Source organism: Herpailurus yagouaroundi, unplaced genomic scaffold, assembly GCF_014898765.1.
Source record: "Herpailurus yagouaroundi ecotype Mexico unplaced genomic scaffold, PumYag 202, whole genome shotgun sequence".
Taxonomy (NCBI): domain Eukaryota; kingdom Metazoa; phylum Chordata; class Mammalia; order Carnivora; family Felidae; genus Herpailurus; species Herpailurus yagouaroundi.
In genome coordinates, this window is record NW_024412433.1 from 5,280,888 (window position 1) to 5,301,098 (window position 20,211).

Consider the following 20,211-nt stretch of genomic DNA (forward strand, 5'->3'; position numbering starts at 1 on the left):
AATGTTGGGCTAGACAGGTCTTCTCGTTACGTGACTACGTCGGGTCCTTTGCACAAGTGTAAGTCTTCGAAGGAGGAAGGCGTCAAGGGCATTTCTCAAACTTCCTTTCCTGAGGCAAGGAAATCTTTTGGTGTAGAACCCACTCCGGGTCTCTTATGCTCAGGCACATATTTTGGGAAATGTTGCTCTCAAAGGAAATGATCAAGTCTTTGCGATCTCCCAGGCCAGCACTGCCCAACAGCAACATAATGGGAGCCACCAAGGCAAGCCACGGTTGAGATTTGAGTTTCCCAATAGTCGCGTTAAGAAAATTAAAGTAAACAGGTGAAATTAATTAAAAAAAAATTTTTTTTTAATATTTATTTATTCTTGAGAGACAGAGCGCAAGCAGGGGAGGAGCAGAGAGAGAAGGAGACACAGAATGTAAATCAGGCTCCAGGCTCTGAGCTGTCAGCACGGAGCCCGACGCGGGGCACGAACCCATGAACTGAGATCGTGACCCGATCCGAACTTGGACGCTCCACCGACTGACCCACCCAGGCACCCAACAGGTGAAATTAATTTTAATAATATATTATGTGTCGTATAATATACAATTATGTATAAAAATATATAAATCCTTAGGTATAAATGAGGAATACATGTACAATTATATATGACCTACGTAACTCATATCAAAAATATTATCATTTCAAGATGTAGTCAGTATGAAAGTATTGATGTTTGGATTTTCTTTCTATCACGTCATTAAAATCTGATAGGCACTTGACTCCTGGGGTACAGCTCAGACTAGCCACCTTTCAAAGGCTCAGCAGCCCCATGGGGCTGGTGGCTGCCATATTGGACAGTGTGGCTCTATTCCAGTCTCTGCCCAGTGCAGGTTCCACACCCCATGTGACACGTGTAGAGGCCACACACTCAGTGAGACCCCTTTAGAAGTACAGTGATGGGGCTTCTTGCCAAAAGGGGTTCATACTGCATTGGTCTTTGGCACACCCCTCACCCGTCTGCCTCATGTTCTACTAGGATCTGGAGAATCAGCCGCAAGATTGCTGGTGCTGGATATGTGTGTGTGTGAGCATGTGTGGGCATGTTTTGGAGCAGGTTTCTGCCCAGAATCTCATATCCCGTTCTAGCTGGGGTGGGTGGTCCGACAAGCCAGAAGGAAACCTCACTGTAATGCCCCCTTGACATTGGGGTCTGGAGCCTGGAACCTCCAACCCTTGGCAGTCCCCCTGGCCCCTTGTCCCCTCTTCTCCCTCCTGACAAAGGTTCCCCTATGGTCTCCGCCCGCCCTCCACAGTCCCACTCGGGAGGGAGGCTGGGGGCAGAGAGTGGAAGGGGCCATCACCATCCTTTCCCTTTTCCCTTCACCCGCCAGGAGGCTCTCTCCTGGGTCTGTGATCCTGGGGGTGTCCCGCCCTCTGACCTGTCTGACCCTTCCATCTCTTCTGTGTTTGCTTCTGATGCCCGACACACCCCTCCGAGGAGGCTGGAACAGAACCTGGGGTCACAACATGTACCTCTCAGGTCACCTTGTTCTACTGAACCTTCAGCCCTTACTGACCCCGAGTGGTCTCCACGTGCAGCTGCCTCAGTTCATCTTGTCTTCCCTGCTCGGTGGGGAGCCGAACGGCCAGCGGGAACCGTCTCGTGCGTGTGGTCTGCAGCGGAGATCTGAGATGACGAAGTCGCAGATAAAGTCGCGAAGACTCCGAGACCCGGGTCGTGGCCGGCAGACAGCTGGGGCTGGGGGAGGCTCAGTCCCGGTCGTCTGACTGGACGGACGCCTCACCGAGACACTCTCCCCTCCCACTCCCCGCTGTCTTATCTCAGCCTCGGGGACACACGGGTCAGGGCTGTGGCCTCTTGCAAAAGACAATCCTTGAGTGTTTGCGCCCCACTCTCAGGTCTTTCCTGTGGCTCTGCTTACGCTCGGAAGCTGTCTGCTCTTCACTGGGGGAGAGGAAAGGACTGGAGAACGAGTTGCTCGCAACTGACCTCACCTACTCATAATGTCTTTAAAATGGACCCCAGCGGCCCCTGTGCCTGGCGCTAAGGCCTGCCTGGCGGCCCCTTTCCTCCACGCGGTGGGCACACCTCTCATTCCTGGCCCAAGGGCCGCCGTGCTGTCACCCAGACGGAAGCGTGTGCGTCGAGAGCAGGTGCCCAGAAGTGGGGCTGGATGCTGGTTCTCTGCCCGAGCCGGCTGAGGACCCACGACTCTCCAAAGCACGTGCGTCTGGACACAAGATGCACAGAAACGGCCATCTTGTGTCTGTAAAAGGGTCTCACACTGGAGCCCGGGCTTCGAGTCATCAGAATAACTCCATGTGCCAGCCATGTGCCAGCCAGGCACAGCAGAGGGCACCAGGGTGGGTTGCCTGTGTCCTCAGCTGGCGGGGGGGGGGGGGGGGGGGGGGCCACCGACAGGTGCATCACCAGACCCGTGCACCTGACCTCTGTCCAGGCAGCTGAGGCTTTGCAACACCGGGAGCTTCATCTCACCTAGAAATAGTGATAGTTAACGTGCTGCTTTGACATAATTATGTCTCCTCACTTGTCGCCTTTTTATTTTACTGTTTACTTATTTTTTAAAGTTTATTTATTTTCGAGTGAGGGAGAGTGCAAGTGGGGGAGGAACAGAGAGAGAGAGAGAGAGAGGGAGAGAGGCTCCAAGCAGGCTCAGCACTTTCAGCACAGAGTGCCATGCAGGGCTTGAACCCATGAACCATGAGATCATGACCTGAGCCGAAACCAAGAGTCGGACTGAGCCACCCGGGTGCCCCTATTTTTAAAAATGTTTTAATGCTTATTTTTGAGAGGGGGCGGGGAGGGAGAGGGAGAGAGAGAGAGCGCGCACAGGCAGGGGAGGAGCAGAGAGAAAGGGAGACAAAAGACCTGAAGAGGTCTCTGGGATGACAGCCCAGAGCCCGACGCGGGGCTCGAACTCACGAACCGTGAGACCGTGACCTGAGCCGAAGTCAGATGCTTAACCGACTGAGCCACCCCGGCGCCCCCATTTGTTGCCTGTGACATTTCTCTGAGTACGTCCCCAGACGGCAGCATCAGCAGCACCTGCGAGCTCGGTGTATATTCAGGTTCTCAGGTGCCATCCAGACCCAGCAACCCGGCAACTGTGGGTCTGGCACCAGGAATGTGTGTGTGAACAAGCCTTCCAGGCCTGCGCTGTCCCGTGTGGGGGCCACTGGCCTTGCTGTGGCTTCTGAGGTGGCTGGGAAGACGCACTGGACTTCGCGACCTCGTATGAAAAATGCACGTCAAATACTGCATTACATCTTGTTGTACTGGTTACATGTTGAAATAATAATATTTTCGATACGTTGAGCTATCTAAAATATGTTATTAAACTTCATTTTACCTGCTTCCTCTTACTTTTTTTAGAGTGGTTTCGAGAAAATTTAAAGCCACCGACGTGGCTTGTTCTAGGCGATTCTGAGGCACATTGACATATGAGGACAGCGCCCTACCAGCTTAGGGCTTGGAGAAGCTTGAGGGACACCAGGAATCATTTCCAGGAGAGGCGGGCCGCGAGCCACAGGCCAGGAGAATGAAGGTCTGATTCCCTGCAAGGACCAGAGGCGGGTGAGTTGGGAATGTGACCTTTTCATTTCATAGGATCTGGCATTTGCTTTTTGCCACTACGTGCTCACGAGACTAAATAAAGCGAACCCAAACCAAACAAATAGCCACCCCCCCCAAAGACCTCAAACAAACAAACAAACAAACAAGCAAAGAATTCCTAAATCCTACTTAACAATGAAGGATTTCAAGGGGCAGAGATGGGTATCCGCAGCATTGCCTTGGAGGAGGAGAGGAAGGAAAGAAAGCGCTTTTATCAGCATTCCAGATCTTGAGTAGCTGACTTACCCGGTTCTGCGATGCAGATTGGTCCTCTTGCTTTAGAATAAATCCCTTTGCTGCCTGTGCGGAAACAAGGCAACTTCGGGGAGTCTGGGCCTTCCTGTCGGCTAGTCCTCGGAACCCCAAGCTTAAAAGGAGCAGCTTTGTTTGGCGTGTATGTGTGTGTGTGTGTGTGTGTTTTGTGGGTGAGCTAAGCGAGAAGGATGGTCAGCTGAGTGCGTGCACGGCTAAGGGTAGAAATCATCGCCAGGGTGACTTATGAATAAGGAAATGGGTAGTAGGGATCCTGATGCGGAAGGAAGCAGGGAACAATGGAGACAGTCTTGCTGCCTCTAAATGAGTCTCTGTTTCAGAGGCACAGATTTCAAGAGCGAATCCTTCAAGCATTAGAAGAAAGAAACCCAGACTTTCGCAGCTGCAAACGTGTTCAGTGCAGCATGTGGCTCCCAAAGTCCGAGACGGAGAAGCCGAAGGACCGGCCAGCCCAGGACGGCCCGTTTTTCTGTGGACCGCTCCCTGTTCGGAACCAATTTTGTGGAATCTTCTGGCTGGCAGCGTTATGTTCTCGAAGGACAGTGAGTGGGGCAGAACAGGTTAAGAGCAAGCCAAAGTCTTTCAGGTCGGAGGTTCTGGCTCTACGAAGCTCGGTGGTGGGGCCGACGTTCCCAACTAAGCTGAGCCTGCAATTTGGAAGGGATCCTAGGTTTGCATTGTCCCAAACCGTATGTATGAGAGTTTTCCAGGGAAACAGAACCAGGAGGCTGGGCATTTGTAGAGAGATTTATTTTAAGTAATTGGCTCATGTGATTATGGAGCCTGACAAGTCCAAACTCTTCAGGGTGGGCTGTCAGGCTGAAGGCTCTGGAGAGCTGATGTTGAAGTTCAAGGCCAGAAGACGGTCTCATGCAGAACTCCCTCTTGTTCCAGGGGGTGGGGTGGGGTGGGGTCAGTCTTTTGCTGTTCAAAAGATTTGTCCTTCTGTGGATTGCATGAGGCCATGCAATGGAGGGCAGTCCGTGTGGTTTGAAGTCCATCGATTAAACGTAAATCTCACCCCGCAACCTTTCATGGAAACGTCGGGAGTAATGTTTGACTGCATATTTGGGTACCCGGTGGCCCAGCCAAGTTGACACATAAAATTAACCACCATGCTGTATAACCTGGTATAACACGAGAGGGACCTTCCTGACGTGTCTTGTTTAATCCCTTATGTTGGAGGCAAGGGGACTGGAAGTAGCTAATGCCCTCAGCTTGACCTCCCCTGGTCAAGGGACAGTGTTCTGTCCCCGTGGGGAGGATCCCCTGGGCGCCCCAGCTCTCCTGACAAATACGGAGTGCCAGGGAAAGGAGTTCTCCAGCTTTGCTTCTGAGCTGGGCCGAGGGCTTCTGCGGCGGAAGGAAACTAGTGGGAGTCTCCTCCCACTTTTCCAAGGGCATGACGTCAGTGGGCCATACTCTTCCCATTGCAAGCATTTCTCTACTTTAACTTCGCTTGAAGCATCGGTGCCTGCCTCTGCTTCTCTGCCAGCGGGCGCCGGTGAGCCAGGCGGGCCGTCCTGCAGAAGCAAGCTGGTATGGCCACGAGTCGAACCGGTGCGGACCCTGGTGACCCGGGGCAAGTTGCCAGACCTCCCCGTGCCTCGCTCTCCTTGCACAAAACGTACCCCTGCAGAGGGTTATGGGGACGAGTCAGTGCCTTCCCACCCTACTCAGTCTGGGAGCCCCTTGGGTCCATGTTTCTGCCTTGCTTTCTGGCCAGAGGGCCCAGCACAGGCTCTGGATGGGAGCCCGCTGGTAAGAAGCCCCTGTAATGACAGTTCCCCTGGTCCCTCAGGCGATGGGAGCCGTGGTCTGACAGCTCCTCCCCCGGGTTGGCGCCGCCAGCTGCTCCCACCCCACCCCTGGCTCTCCTGTTGCCACTGAGGCGTGAGACCCCACTGGACCTGGGAGGTCCCTAGCAGGGTGTTGCTTGATTTCTGCGATAAAATGTTGCGGGTAGACTTGTGTCCCCCAGAAAGATATGTAGAAGTCCCTGTACGGTCACCCGTGAATGTGACCTTATTTGGAAATAAAGTCTGTGTAGATCTAGTCGAGTTGAGATGAGGCCATACTGAATTGGGGGCACCCCAAATCCAATGACCGCTGTCCTCCTAAGAGGTAGTGATTTGGACACAGAGACTCACGGGAGATACACTCACAGGGCCGAAGGCCATGTGATGACCGAGGCAGAGATTGGAGGGACTCAGCTACAACCAGGGGCTGCAAATAACCACTAGGAATTGGAAGGGACAAAGAAGGGTTCCTCCCTGGAGCCTTCAGAGGGAGCATGGCCCTATCGACATCCTGACTTTGGACTTCCAGCCTCTACAGCTGTGAGAGAAGAGATTTTCGTTCTTTCGAGCCACCCAGCTTGTGGCCACTCTTAGGGCAGCCTTTGGAAGCCGGTAGGAGAAATCGGGCATCTGCTGCTACAAGTGGGACGTATGCCCTTCTGCAGAATCCAAGTGAGCTCACAGTGGGCTGTTCAAAGCACCCTATCGTTATGTTTCTAGTCCCCAAACCCATACATGGAGAGACAGGGCTAGAAGCTGTCCATTTCCTGAGACGTACAATACACGTAGGACAGTAGAAGGTGCCACGCGGAGGCACCACTCGGCCAGGACTCGGTTCGCGCGCTGCTTCAGAGCCTCAGCCATGGTGCAGCCAGGCTGCCATCTTGGAGCGAGGTCTCTGCCACTGCTGGGCCTGCTGTGGTGGCTGTTCCGGGTCCTTCGCGCCGCTGGCCAGTCAAGTGCTGGCCTTTCTCCTTGCTTCCCCATCGTGGCTGAGATGTGCCACAGGCCACTTAGGCCCACACAAGTGCGACAGGACATGCGGGGAAGGTGACGCCCCTTGGGGGAAATCCAACCAATGGGAGACGGGGCCAGTAGGCACGCATTCGTCTCCTCCCGGACTTGGACACTTGTTTTTGGAAAGTCGCAAACAACACATAATGAGCTGTGGAAAGGTCTTCCTGGGGCCGGCTCTTGTCCCCACCACGTTCTGCTCCGACTGTGCAGGTGGCCAACCCTTCTGAGCCTCCTGAGCACAATTTGCTGACCATGCACACCCCGCAGAGTGGTTGGGGGTGGGGAGGGGCAGGGGGGACATCTGTGAGGCGCCTTCTATGGGGTCTGTGCACGATGGACACACTGGCAGCTCTTCCCCTTCCTCCTTCCCTCGGGGATTCCCGTCCTACCTCGGAGGGAGTGCCGAGACCCTCAACACTTCCCTTCCCGGCATCCTCTTAGCCCTTGAAGGCAGTGCCATGAAAGAACATTAAATTAAAGTAAGATTGTCTTGTGTCCTAAAAATTAGGACCCTCGCTAGCAGAACTTCGGTCTTTTAAGGTCTGTCTGTGTCACCAGTGACCAGCGATGGAGTCATATTCATTTTTTTTTTTTTTTCACCGTTTGGATGCCTTGTTATTTCCTGACTCAAGGTGAAGTGGAAAGATGCGAATCACTCCATGACTCAGCCACACGAGTCTCCGTGAAGGAGCATATAAAGCTTCGAAGCTTCTCCGGCTGTATGCACTATCTCGGTGGGATGCCTCTTTCTTGCAAACACCTTTCCACTCTGTCTCTTGGTTGGTGTTACGCCCACCTGAATGTTGTTAAAGGGGACCTTGTTACAGCTCTTTGTGAGAGAGAGACGGTACCCTTTGGTGGAACCGAGGCCACGTTAACCAAGTTAACCAAACAAAGCTCACTGGATGTGTGACACGCCTACCAACGATGCCAAAGGAAATCATTTCTTTCGTGTCTCTCTATTCATGTTACTTCCCGTGGTTGACGTAATCAAAAGACAAAAAGCGACCACACGTAACCCACAAATCTAAAAAATCACCAGATGTGGAGTACAACCCTCAGAGTCCAGACAATAAGACCGAGCCGCTGTGATGGCAGCAAGATGAACAAAGAGAAACAATTTTTTATGGTCAGAAACTCTCTTAATATTTTACCACATTATTTGCAGTTGGGGGAGGCAGGAGCCTTCCCGGAGAGCTGCCCTTTCACCATGGGAGGCAATGTTAATGTAAAAATCAACTCTGACTTTATATCTATTTCCATTTAGGCTTCCATTTATTATGGAGGTAATAAAACACTCAAAAAAAATCAAGCTTGACATCTGATTAGAATGTCCGGTCAATGTCTTTACCCATCACTCTCTGTAAAACAGGAGTCTCCATTTTACTAACGCTTCAGAGGATTTCATTGGCCAGCTGCCATTGTCTTTTTCCTTCCAATTCCCTCAAGGTACCAATCTCGGGAAGTGTTTGTGTTCTGGTGGCAGAATCGTCTCTGGTTCCAGCGTGAGATGAGATGATAGGGAAGCCGATGAGGCAGAAGGTCTGTACAAAAATTGTGGGCAGCCGTGCGGTGAGGTTAAAAGAAATCTACCTACAGTTTGCCGGCCCCTCATTTTTCTCCTCACACTTACCTCGGCTTTGTCAGTGTCACAGCGTCAAGGTAGAAAAGGATAAAGGATGCCCAAGTCATGTTGCCGATCACGCACTGGTAGGGCCTCTGTTAGAATGTTTCCTCAGGAGAGTGATGGGTTTGCTTTTGGTCCTCCATGTTATCTGGCTTCTTCTCTTTGGATCGAAGTCTCTCTCCCTCGGCACTGTTGACATTTTGGGCTGAGTCATTCCTTGGAGTAAGGCTGTCCTGTGCATTATAGGAGGCTTAGCAGAATCCCCAGCATCTACCCTCGGGTGCCTCCATTCGTAGCAGACCCCACCCCCAGCTGAGATCGTTGAAAGTGTCCCAGATATTGCCGGATGTCCCCAGCCAGGGGAAGGGAGTCGTGACCTACTGCTTTGGACAGTCATGGCTCACGTGCTCTTGGAGGACACCCTCCTTTACCCTCCCCCGAGAGAAAGTGGGATCCAAGGTGAGTAGGTTAATTCAATGGCTCCCTTTTGGCAGGATTTTCATGGGAGAAGTGGGGAGGAAGGACCCAGGGTAGCAGAAGGTATAAATCTCCTTTCCCCTCTTCTCCCCAGTTAGAACAGGCAAGGCAGGACCCTTCTCTGTGAAGCTTGTTCTCCGTCTTCCAGGGCTATGAGGTCAGGTTGAAACCAGGAGTGGAGAGGTGAGGGGTGGAAAGGGGATAAAGGCGGCCATGTTTTGTTTCATGTCTGTAGCACCCCCACAGTTTCCGGCACACGGCAGGTGCTCAGTGATCGGTCCATCCACCGAGCTTGAGTGAAATTTACGTAAGCTCCATCTAGAAGCCTTCCCCACGCAGCAGCAACAACGTCTCCCTTGACCGCTCACAGTGGCGTCCATCCTCATGGTGAGCAGAGGGGACTCGAGACCTTGGGTCAAAATCACCCAGCAAGTATCACGTCTTTTGTATAACTTGATAAAAATGTTCCATTCTTGCTACCTGCCTTCCCACTTACTGATTATTTCCATCCTTCTTTCGTTGGTAATCCCTGACTGCCTGGTGGTTGGGTATGACGGCTGGCTGGCTGGCTGAAATGAGGAACTCAGTTGTTCCCAGGACATTGCTGAGTACCGACCACCGGGCCCTTCTCCTTGTGGTGCCACGGCTCTGAATATCGATCGGGGACGCAAGGTCAGGCGGTGGACTGCAGCTGTCACTCTTGCAGTGGGTGATGCTATGGCGTTTAAAGCATTACCCACAGCACTGAATTATTTTTTACAAATATGTGGTAATATCCGATTCAAAGGAGAGTGTAGGTGAAATTCCCAGGATGTGGTGCAAACGACACGTTTGTGTATACCGTCTGTGTACTATGTTGTGATTAATAGAACCCAGTCACACAACACAGCCCAGGATGCAGTGTTCTTGATCTGGGCCAGGTGCCGAGACTCTACGGGTACATCTCCAGTGTTGGCTGCTCTCCCGAGTTCCAGCCTTCAGACTCGACAACAGAATGTCCAGCGGGCATCTCCAATCTCTAATGTTTAAAACTGACTTCTGGGGACGCCTGGGTGGCTCAGTCGGCTAAGCGTCTGACTTCAGCTCGGGTCATGATCTCACTGTTGATGAGTTCGAGCCCCACGTCGGGCTCTGTGCTGACAGCTTGGAGCCTAGAACCCGCTTTGGATTCTGCGTCTCCCTCTCTCACTGCCCCTCACACCCCTCTCAAAAACAAAGAAACATTACAAAAATTATAAAACTGACTTCTGGATGCACTTCGTCAGCTCCTCCCTGTCTCAGCTCATGGCCACTCCAGATTCCCCGCGGCCCCGCAGAAGCCTGGGAAACCATCCCTTCTCTCTTTCTGATGCTCCCACATCAAGGCATGAGGAAATCCCATTGGCACCGGGTTGGCTTCAGAATTCGTGTGGAAACTGACCACCTTCCAACACCCCCCTTTGCTACTACCTTTATTTATGTTATTGTTTTCTTTCTCCTCTGTTGCTGGGCTGGTCTCCTCAGCCCCATCCCTGTGTCCCTATCTCCTCCCTGTCCCCTAATCTTTGCTTGATGCAGTAAACAGAGTGATCCTTTTTTTTTTTTTTAAGTTTTAAATGTTTATTATTTATTTTTGAGAGAGAGAGAGCTGGGGAGGGGCAGAGAGAGAGGGAGACACAGAATCCGAAGCAGGCTCCAGGCTCCGAGCTGTCAGCACAGAGCCCGACGCGGGGCTAGAACTCACGAACCGCGAGATCGTGGCCTCAGCCGAAGTCGGAGGCTTAACCGACTGAGCCCCCCAGGCACCCCAGAGTGATCCTTTTAAAATGAGATACGATTAGGTCACTCCTCTGCTCAAAAGCAACCTCCCAGCGATGGTCTCCCATCTGGTTAGAAGACAAGCCCAAACTCTCACAGTGGCCTCTCAGACCCACCCATTACCTCCTGGCCTTTTCAGCCCCCCTCCTTGTGTCACCAACAGCCACCCTGGGTGCCTACTGTTCCTGGGCCAAGCCTGGGCTTCTCACCCTGGTCTCTGTCCTCATTCCCTCAGCCTGAGATGCTCCCACCCCAGTAACCCCATGCCAAGACTCACCTTGCCAGTCTTTGGATAACGTCTTCCCAATAGAGCTCAAGATGGCCACCCTATTGATGCCTGAGCCTGCGTTCAGGGACTGCTGAACCCCAGGGACTCTCGGTCCCCTCCCCCCCTTCCCCCTATTCTGGAGCGCTTGATGTCTCCTAACTTGTCGCAGCTTCCGTTTGAGGTCTGGCACCTGCTAGCGTGTGAGACCCTCAAAGGCAGGGATCCTCCTTCCTTTTGCTCCCTGACACATCCCAGCAGTGAGCCCACCAGGTGCTCCCTAAGTGTCTGTTACATGGACGCATGTGACTGAATTCATCTCTCGTTTCTCTGTTCTCAGTTCCCAGCTTATCGTTTCCCCGATAGTTCTGGAAGCATTTCCCCATCTGTTCTGTTAGGGACCGTTTGCTCTCCGCAGCAATGCAATCTACTCTTTCCTACCACTATGAAATGAAAGTATCTGGTCATCCTATTCTCCACGTAGGTCTCTTTCTGATTTGGGATTTTTTTTTTTTCTTCCTTTAAGACAGCCTGCTTTGGTGCCAAGGATGGAAAGTCCTTTGGCGTCTCACTGAGAAAATGGTAGAGTTTAAAAATGTTTGGGCTTTGACCTGTAGTAACTCTTTCCCTGGGCTTAAGTTTGATCGACTCGATCTTCCCTCTGGAACCGGCAAATCTTTTCATGTGCTCAGTAATCCGTTTTCTCCCCGTTGACGCTTGTTCGGGATCAGGGGCTGAGAGAGGGCTCCCCCAGCAGCCGGTCAGGTCACTGCTGGCACCTGTTAGTCACCGCCGAAAGGGAAAAGGAAACGTTTAGACCGATCGTATGTCTCCTTGACTGTTTAAACAGCTTCTGTTTTTTCCTAAGGAAGGGGCAGGGCTGTGGAGAGAGGGGCGGTGCCCCGTCCTGGTTGCCGGGGGGGCTGCAGGCTCCTCTGGGTGCCATCCCGCCTCTCCCGGCCCAGGGGAGCAGGTGGGGGCTGGGGGTGGGTGCTTCCGGTCCCCCAGGTTAGGGAAGGGGGCTGGATCACCGAGTCCTGCCATCCTTCCTCCCTCACCCTGTGAGTTGCGCTCTGTGCACCGCAGGGCACCAAGAAGAGCCACGCGTGGTCCCTGCACTCGGGAGAGCCTCAACCTGATCAGCACGGAAAACAAAAGCCACTGACGCTGGCAGCCCATACCTCGCTCCTTCCGTAGCACCTGACTCGGTGTCCTGGCCCCTTTCCTGGACACCCTCTCGTCTTTTTCCTCCTGGGAACAATTTGCAAGCCTTCTTCTTCCCCACCTCTGGATCCGTCTCCTGTCTCATGTTTCCCGAACGTTTGTGGCCCCGGGGTGCCTCCCCCCGCCCCCCAAAGCACTCTCTATGATCTTCCTTTTTTTTTTTTTCATGTTTATTTATTGTTGAGAGACAGACAGAGACAGAGACAGAGACGGAGCATGAGTGGGGGAGGGACAGAGAGAGGGAGACACAGAATCGAAGCAGGCTCCAGGCTCTGAGCTGGCAGCACAGAACCTGACGTGGGGCTCGAACTCGCTTACGGCGAGATCATGACCGGAGCTGAAGTCGGAGGCTTGACCGACTGAGCCCCCCAGGCGCCCCCTCCACGCTTTTCCACCCGCCTCTCACTCGTGTGTGTGATCTCACCTGCTCCGGGGGCCGCGCACGTCACCGGAGTCTGCGTCTCAGGGGAACAGCTCTCCTACCTTCTAAGTCTACATTCGCCTCGGCCCAGTGACCTTGCACCTCAAACACGGAAAACCACGATTTGATGACACCCCACCTTTCTCAGTGGGCTCAGCTCACGCCCTCCAGGTCCCCCCATTTCCGCTTAGCCCCCATTCTCTCAAATCCACTCCCGTGGTCCCGAAGTCCTTCCCTCTTTCTCCACCTCCCTGCGGAGGCTGTGGTTTAACATCCTTGGTGTTTCTCTCCCGGGAAGCCATATTTTCTTTTGGAAGGTCCACCTGCTTCCGCTTGGGCCTCCTTCCAACCTACGGACGCACCAAGACTTCTGTCTGAGCTCCCTAAATCATAGCTCAGATCGTGATATGACCTCTGCTCAAAACTCTCTTGGCAGTGAAATGAAACTCACACTCCCTAGTTTGCTGGGGATCTGATGGGGGTTTGCTCCTTCCAAGTCCACTTGGGGTGTCCTGCTCCACGTAAATGCCTCCCACCGAGCCGGGAGCTTCGTGGCTCCGGGAAGCACCCGGCACGTCCCCACTGTTGTTCTGTGTCCCCTCTGTCTGGGGTGCCTGGCGTCCTGACTTCACACGTGTCCCTCCTGCCTCCTCCGTCTCCCTTCCCTGCTCTCCCGCTGCAACGGTCCGTGCTGCTTCTCGATTCACCCACGACTTCTTAACCCGCACGCTTAGCACAAGCCGCCCTCGTTCAGGTGTTGATGCACACACCCTTTTGCCCCAGAGACGGCGGCTTCATTCACCGTACTCACACGCACGACGCATCGCACGGCACAGGGCTGGCAGGAAGATGTGTCCAACAAATGGCGACCAAGTAACTGGGGCAGGACACCCTTGACGTTCGTGGGGATCGTGTCTCGAGACCCAGGAGTGGTTAAGAGCTAAGAACATCGGTTTTACAGCTGGACTCGTATACCAGATGTGTCACTAGCTGTGTGATCTTGTAAGAGTTACTCAACCTCTCTGAGCATCAGCTCCCGAAAACTAGCCCCTGCCTCGTAGGGATTTCGTGAGCTGAGGCATGAAGGTGCTCAGCACAGCTCCTGACACGTAGCAAGTGCTCTGCGAACGCTAAGTACGAGTGTTACCAATTTTTTACCTCCTTCCAGACACAAACACAGTCCCAGGCGACTGACCCCTCAGACCCGCAGCCAGGGGCGAGCAGAGGTGAAGTGCAGCTGAGAGGCCGGCTCCAGCCAGCCCGCCAGGTTTTCTCACTGGCCAGGGGACCCTCCACCCCTGCTGCCCGCACAGGCTCGCCTGGGTGTCCCGTCCTTGCCCGAGCGGACACTGACTCACACGGCCGGGACCTGCGGAGCCCCTCAGGAGTGTCTGAGGTAGAGGAGGGTAAGTCAGGGCAGGCTGGGCCCAGGCAGAAACGTCTCAGTGGGGAGCAGACCGGCCCCATCACCCATTCTGCTCTCTGAGAGCCCCGCCGGGAGCCACTAAGACACCTGATGGGATTGCAAGCTCCGTTATCTTCTCTCGTCCGTTCAGGGGTCTTCTGACGACCTACTCCACGTAGTCAGGGGCCCAGGCCAGCCCCGGGGACTTTGTCGTCTGCGTGCGACCACAGGGCAACGCTGTCCCAGGAGTTTTGTTCCCTTTCCGTGCAAACGAAGAAAATCTGCTCTCCGAAGACAAGGCATTGATCTCTCAACGGTATGATCATAAGTCTTAGCAGGCTGTGGTCACGGCAATAAAGCCAGAAACTATTGTTCTTTTGAGCTTATTTTTAGATGTTCTTCCACGCGGCACCGTCCCTAGTGAAAAGAAAGGCATTCGCTGTAAATCAGACTCATCATGACTGGAATCAGTAAAACGCTACCAGGTGCCGTGACAATCTGTCTCTCAAACTGCGATGCATCCGATAGTGCCCAGAACGCACTGATGCGAGACTCTCGTCTTATTTGTACTTCATGCAACGTCTCGGGGGGCCCTCCCGAGGCTGGGTGACAGTCGTTTTGGGGTCCCCTGGCTGGGGTTTCTGAGTCACAGGACTTGGTGAGGTTTGAAGGAGCAGGGACTCATCACCTACGAGAACAGAGCTTGGTCAAGTTTTCTAACAGGCGAAGGGACAAGTGACAATTTGTCAGAGAGAGGTTGAAGCTTGGTGATAGAGACTAGGATTAGGGAAAGTGCTAGAAGGCGGAGGCACGCCTTCAGCGGGGGAACACTGGGAAAGCGGGGTCACGCTTAGACTTGGGTCTCGGTGTGCAGGTCGGGGTGGGGGTGGCTTCTGATGAGTTCTGTCCACACACGGAGACGCAGGGCTGGGGAAGCGGACGCTTCTGGGCATCTGGGAGACCCACTCTCCCGCCTCAGCTGGGGGTTCTGGGGCACGAGGAACACCCTGGAGAGGGTTACCACCGAAGCAGCGTCCTTGGTGGGGAGCCAGGAGGTGGTAGGAGCATTCTGGAAGGGTGTGGTGGGGTTAGGTATATGTTTTCAAAGGAATGAAAGTTCTGGAAGGCAGAGCAATAAGGTCCTAAAGGAGGAGGAAGGTTGAGGGAGTAAGGACAGAGCAGAAAGGCTCGGGGCTCGGAGCTCGGGGCTTGGGGCAGAGTTGGCTGGAGACGCTGGCATTGGGGTGGCTGCTAGGCCGGGATGTGTGACACACAGGCTACCTTGAGCAGCGAGGTACAGCCATGATTGGTGCTCTAAGCATGCTTTCCCGGAGCTTGGATGGAATGGAGATGTAAAGGTGGAGAAACGTAAGACCCGGGCGTATCAGTGGGGTCCCGGCGAGACAGGTGTCCATGCAGGTTGGGTCATTCAAGGGGCGTTTGGCCAAGAGCCATTTACAAAGGTGTGAGAAGGACACAGGGAGAGCGCCAGGAGATGGCACACCATCCTGGGACAGGTGTCGTATGGGGCGCTGTTGTCACTCCCAGGCTGGAGGGACAGAGGACGGGAGTAGCGCTGGAGCCCTTCCATGAGCTCAAATCTTAGGTCGTCCGGTGAGGTGGACCGCCAGCCTTCGGATGGAGTCGCCCTCACCATGTTCCTCCTTCCCAGCTCCTGACTGGGCTCCCCATCGGCCAAGCCCTCTGGAATCCAGAAGCCCGTGCCAGCCAGCCTCCTGGGGCCGAGAGTGGGGCAACAAAAGGGGAAAGACGGACGGGGGAGCACCCTGGGGCTCAGCTGGTTGAGGACCCATTGGCTGTGCTGTGAGGCCATCTCCAACCATCCTGGGCCACCTCCTTGGGTGTTCTGCTCAGGGACAGCTCTACCTCGTCCTTCTCAGAAGAGCCCCGGATGAACACACTGCCCTCAGCTCTGCTTGCACCTGCCTCCACTCCGACGCCCTCTGCCCGGAGGGGAGCTGGTGCCAGGCGACTCTCAGAAGTGAGTGTTGGTGGCTCCGTGGACCCGAGGCGTGGCCTTCCATCCTCCACCATCTGCAAAGCTGGTGAAGGGCCTAATGGCCCCAGGATATCAAGCTCATCCATTTCTCGTCTCCATTTCTGGACTCGCCTTTGCAAAGGGAGATGTGAACGTGAGCCTCAAAAGTCTCAACGGGCAAGAAACCCGAAGCTTGTTTGGGAGAAGGATTGGGCCGAGTGACCCGCGCGATGGAAGGGCCGCAGCGGGGAGAGCGTGGGTGCTCACGGCTTGCCTCGCGTGGTCCAATGAGGAAATTCCCTCCTCCCCGGAAACGACAGGGGCTTCTCGCGGGGGAGGGAACTGTTTTGCTATTTCAAAATCTAATGTGTTTCTAGAAAATTGACGACAAAGTTTGAACTTTAATCTGCCCTTACATCGCATTTGCTGATGTTACTCAGAAGTGTATTGATTAGACAATTTCTATTTCCGGAGAAGAAAGTCACCTCTGAGTTAGGTCCAACCCGGGAAAATGACATTCAGAAAGAAAACTTGAAAAAAAAAAGGGAAAACCTGGAAAATAGGGCTTTAGGGAGACATTTCCTTCCCCGTCACTACACTGCTTCTCAGGACGCTCTCTTCGTGCGTGTGCACGTAATCGCACACGCACAGATCACGCTGCACATGGCGCACACACACACACACGCCACATCACATGGCCACGCGCTCCACAATACATACACATCACGCACACACACTGCACCCTGCTTACTACAACCATCTCTCCCTTAAGTCAGACTGCCTGACAGGAAATTAGATTTTCAATATAGAGTTGAATGACTTTCTTTAACTTTCTTTTTTTTATTATTTATTTCGGAGACAGAGAGAGACAGAGCGTGAGCAGGGAAGGGGCGGAGAGAGAGGGAGACACAGAATCCGAAGCAGGCTCCAGGCTCCGAGCTGTCAGCACAGAGCCCGACGCGGGGCTCGAACTCACGGACCGCGAGATCGTGACCTGAGCCCAAGTTGGACGCTTAACCGATAGAGCCGGCCAGGCGCCCCAAGTTGGATGACCTTCTCTTGTAGAGAAGCGATGGTCACAGAGGAGGCTGGATGAGCTGGCCGCCGCTCAGACCCCGGCAGTTGTCCCTGTGCACCCTAACCAGGTGACCCATCGTGCCAGGACCAAAACACAAATGGGTGAGCTGAGGCTGTATTCGCTGAAGCTCAGGGCTGGCTTGACCTTCTCTTTCTTCCTCGGGTCTGCAGCGGTGAGTGTGTGAATGTGTGTTCGTGTGCGAATGTGTAGCCGGATGGCGGGGGTGGGGAGAGGCAGGAATCACGTGTGTGGGAGCAGAGCTGAGGAGAGCCAGCTTCATAAATGATCCAGTTAAACTCTGCTTTCCAGGGACCTGCGTGAGTAAATTGCTTCAATCCGCGTTCCCTTTGGAAATCTGGGTTGAAAGGCTAAGCAGCAGCCTGATACCAAATTTCCAGATTTAGAACCTTCCTGCATCCTCCAGGCCAATCCAGGGTCTCTCCTGTTCCGACTCTGCTCTGTCCTGTGCGGGAGTCGCAAAGCTCCAGCTATAAATCGTCCCTGTGGACACGGGCATCTGGCAACTGTGGGAACATCCAGTCGCTGCTGCTGGGAGTTTTCAGTGGGAAGAGCAGAGATGTTACCACCCACACGCCCATGGCTTTTTCTGCCCCTGGAGCTGAACTGGTGTGACAGGCTTTTGGGGTGCCTCCTCCAGGCATCCTGGCTCGCAAGAGCAGGGTGGTAGTAGGAGAAAGGAAAGTTGGGGGTGGGGTGGGGAGGAGGGTAAGCATTAGCATCATCGGAGAGCTTTTTAACCCAGCAGATTGCCTGAGCCATTTCCAAGATGTGCTAACTCAGAATTTCCAGAAGTGGGCCCCAGCATGGGTATTTCCAAGCAGCTCCCCAAGGGAGCATGAGACAAACATTAATCTGTCTTGAGGCTTCACTGTGGTTGAACCCAGATCACCGGGGGTGGGGGTGGGGGAGGCAACCAGGGATCTGGGGCAGGAACTCCATTTTGAAAGATGGGCTTTTGTTGGCTCGTGCCTTATTTCTTTGCTCTCGGGGTGAGAGGTTCCCTCTCGCTCTTTGCCTAGTTGTGCCAGCTCAGTCTTTAGGTCCCACCTTATGCCTTCTCTTGCCCCATCACCTGGGTCAGGTGTCCCTTCTGTTCAGTCCCATAGTGGACCGATGTTTTTCTATCACAGTCTCTAACCAACAGAGTTGTTGTTTCTTGGTAACTTATCCATGGTTCCTATTAGATACTAAGAGGGTAAGGATGATGTTTTGGTTATCTTATATTCCTAGAACCTGGCAGAGAGGTATTCGATGAAGGTTTTCTGGCAGGAAACCACACTTGCCCCCGCCCCTGCCCCCACCAAACACATAATACTTAAAAGAAAGCAGATGCAAGGAAACAAAGCAGGACAGAAAACCTGATTCAACCTGAGAGGCTTCCCTTATACCCAGGCTTTGGCCCACAATAACATCATTGCAACATGTATCAGTCAGCTATTTCCGTAATTACGCCGCATAATAAAGCAAACAACAATCATTTACTCTTACGCTCATGGGTTTGCTGCAGTGCGGCCGGGTCTCAGACTCAGATCTGTTCTACATGTTTCGTTCTGGCTCCCAAGCTGAATGGGCATTGGCTACCCAGGATGTTCTCCTGTTGGTAGAGATCAGAAGCTTCTATAGACCATTCCAGGCTGGGAAAGCACTTTTAAATGGTCTGCTTGTATCACATCCACTAAAATTCCCTTGGCCCAACTCAGCCTCAGTGAGGCAGGGTGGTATATTCCACCCACCGTGTGAGGGGAAGGGGAAAGAGGGAACATTTTCTGAATGGCAATTCAAACTCCCTAATAACTTTATTATCTTAAATTTTTCATCATTGCCTTCTGAGATAGCGGTCACAACATTTAACATTGGTTGAGTCCTTATTAAATGTGGAACATAGTTCTGCAGCCTTTGTACACATTTTTTCATTGAATCCTCGTAACGATCATAGGAAAGAAGTACGATGCGTGTGCGGTTTTCCTGAGACACAACGCTGGAAGAAGCAGATGCCAACCCAACTTTCCCAGCCCCACTCACGCTACTCAGTGGTCTCCTCTTCTTTCTTTTCCAAGCGTGAGGTTGGGTAAAGCTTTTATTTATTGCCAGCGCTTTACCCTTGGTGCACACGATCTGGTGGAGGTTATGGTGGGACAGAGGGAGAAAGAAGTTCTAAGGGGAGACTGGGGGAGTCACTGAAGCACAAAGCTCAAAGCCAAAGCCAGGCTCTCCTGTTCCCTTACCTGTTCTTGAGCTAACCCAGAACCGACATGCATATTTCCAAGACAACTAATGACCAATTACCAAGAAGGGAAAATGTGACAGATGGCAGGTACTGGGATGTTTAGTCCAACCTCCTCATTTTACAGATGAGGAATTGGAGCCTGGGCGGGGGGAAGTAACCTGCCCGGGACATATGGCTCATTAATGGCAGGCCTAGGTGAAAAGTAGGTTTGTAATTCCAAATGGAGTGCTTCGTTTTCCTCCTGGTTCTGCGGGAGCCCTGAAGGTGGTATTGACTACCACTGACCGGGGAGGGTTTCCTGCCTAATTGATCATGACGGAACATTCAATTGATCCTGAGGAACCCGTCAAAGCATTTGCATAGTTTGGTCCAACAAAGCAAACAGACTGAAAATTTCAATTTACAGCTGCTTGCTTGGCATCCTGTAGGCACAGCCGTGATGGGTTTTACACAACACGCGGCCACCTGGCATTTGTATATTCTCACAAATTATTTAGTGGCAGTGATGTCAGTCTTCACTGTCCGTTGATCTGTTTTATTTAACGGTAAAGAACTGCAAAACCAATGGAGTGACAGGCTTACAGAGGGAAAGCCACCCAGGAATGGGGTTTATTGGTAATATTTTTACATGTTTAATATCTGTTCTTTTCAATAGCTGCCTGTATTTACGGAGAGCGAGATTGTTGGGCTGCTTTCATTGTGCTTCTTAAGGGCAGAGGAGGTAAAGGGAAGAAGTATGCACTTTATTTTCTTTTCCTTATTGTTTTCATCCTTTATTATATCTGTCATTGCCTTAACATATTCGTTTCAAGCCTGTAACTTTACCCAGTTCATTTATTCAACGTTGGAAAGCCATGTTGAGAGCCTTTGATTGTCATTACAAAACCTAGGATGGGCATCTCTGTTCTGGGAAAGAGTTCTGATACCCTTACTTTT

The 20,211-nt window shown here is 52.9% G+C and overlaps 1 long non-coding RNA gene across 1 annotated transcript; it reads left to right on the forward strand.

The window, feature by feature from the left end:
* The first annotated feature begins 506 nt into the window (after positions 1-506).
* Positions 507-4,804, forward strand: LOC121014388 (uncharacterized). Its single transcript, XR_005783190.1, has 3 exons — positions 507-551; positions 3,406-3,606; positions 4,239-4,804. It is a non-coding gene; the product is annotated as an uncharacterized LOC121014388 (long non-coding RNA).
* The last annotated feature ends 15,407 nt before the right edge of the window (positions 4,805-20,211 follow it).